This window comes from Empidonax traillii, unplaced genomic scaffold, assembly GCF_003031625.1.
Source record: "Empidonax traillii isolate 1590-97213 ecotype Southwest subspecies unplaced genomic scaffold, ASM303162v1 scaffold5678:size7478, whole genome shotgun sequence".
Classification (NCBI taxonomy): domain Eukaryota; kingdom Metazoa; phylum Chordata; class Aves; order Passeriformes; family Tyrannidae; genus Empidonax; species Empidonax traillii.
The window spans coordinates 1,414-3,096 of record NW_020960871.1 but is presented as its reverse complement, the minus strand read 5'-3'; the positions used below and the strand labels follow the sequence as shown (position 1 = coordinate 3,096).

General features: G+C 57.0%; 1 pseudogene; it reads left to right on the top strand.

Moving 5' to 3' along the window:
* The window catches only part of LOC114073208, a 2,480-nt pseudogene extending 1,594 nt beyond the window's left edge, over positions 1 to 886 (top strand).
* The last annotated feature ends 797 nt before the right edge of the window (positions 887 to 1,683 follow it).

Sequence of the window (1,683 nt, the reverse complement as noted above, 5' to 3'; positions counted from 1 at the left end):
CCAGGAGGGGGGAGCCGGGGGGGGTCGGGCTCTGCTCCCAGGGAACAGGGACAGGAGGAGAGGGAACGGCCTCCAGCTGGGCCAGGGGAGGCTCAGGTTGGCCAGGAGGAGGAATTTGTGGCTGGAAAGGGTGGTGAGGCCTTGGCAGGGGCTGCCCAGGGAGGTTTGGAGTGCCCAGCCCTGCAGGTGCCCAAGGCAGGCCTGGCCGTGGCACTCAGTGCTCTGGGCTGGGGGACAAGGTGGGGATGGGGCACAGGGGGATCCATGGGCTGGGAGGGCTTTTCCAGCCCCAGTGATCCTGGGATTCTCGTCTCATAGAAGGTGTCCCTGCCCATGGCTGGAGGTTGGAACTAGAGTTCACGTCTCTGAACTCCACTGCCTCCTCCCACCCTCCTTATTTCCTTCTCACCAGCATCCCCGGGCTGGAGGAGGAGCAGTTCTGGATTGCCTTCCCCTTTGGCATCGTGTGTGGCATTGCCCTGCTGGGGAACATCTCCTGTTCCTCACCACGAGGGCAGAGCCCATCCTGCACGAGCCCATGTGCCTCCTCCTGGCCATGCTGACCTTCACTGACCTTCCCACTGCCCACAGTGCTTGGCATCTCCTGGCTGGGCTCAGGGCAGATTGGGTTTCGCTCCTGCCTCACTCAGCTGTTCTCCATCCAGGGTGGGGTGGGGGGTGCTCAGGGCCATGGCCCTGGATTGCTGTGTTGCCGTTTGCTGCCCGCTCTGGCGCTCCAGCAGCCTCTCAGTGCCTGTGGTGGGGCCCTGGAGAGCCTGGTGTTGGTGTGGGGGGTCCTCCTGGTGAGCCCCACGAGCCTCCTCCTCCACGGGAGGCACTTCTGCCAGCACCACTTTGGGCAGGCCATCCCGCCCACGTCCACACCGTGGGGGCCAATCTCCAGCTGCTCGTGTCCCCCACACTGAACCCCACTGTTTATGGGGTCAGAACCAAGGAGCTCTGGGGCAGGGTGGTCATCATCTTCCAGCACGAGGGAACCTGACCCGAATGGGTTGGGCTGGGTGATCCTAAAGGTCTCTTCCCACCTTTATAATTCTCTGTGTGTGTGTGCCTCAAACTGCTCATCATTTACATCCACTGTGTGATGAAACTTGGCATAAAAACATTCAGTCTGGCTTCTATACCCTGTGGGATGGAGAGTTTACCCGTCCCGGGAGTTAAACTCCTCACTGCTAAAATCCTTTCACTGTTAAAAAAATATCTTCTCATGACTAATTATTTTCACTGCAAGGCTGAGTAGCTTCAGAAGATCCTCCTGCAGCAGATTTCATTTTATGAAGAGTGTTCCCCAGACTGTGGAATGGTATTTAAAGCCCTGTAAATCTGGCACTTGGGGCCAGGGGTTAGTGGTGGGCTTGGCAGTCCAATATTTATGATTGGACTCGATGACTTTAAAGGTTTTTTCCAACTTAAATGACCCCCTGATTCCCTGGGAAGGTACTCAGATGAGAATGGTGGCTGTCCTTGAGGAAGGACATGGGTAGAATTCCATTCTAAGCATTAACAGACCCCTCCAACCCCAGGTGACAAAACTCCAGCACTTTTATGGGCCATGCTCTGTTATCAGTGCAAAATGAGGAGCTCTAACAGAGGGAGAGGAGGTCTCTGGCCTGGCCTGGCTTTTCTTGGAGCTCTTGGTCCCCCTGAGCAGCCCTGACTGTT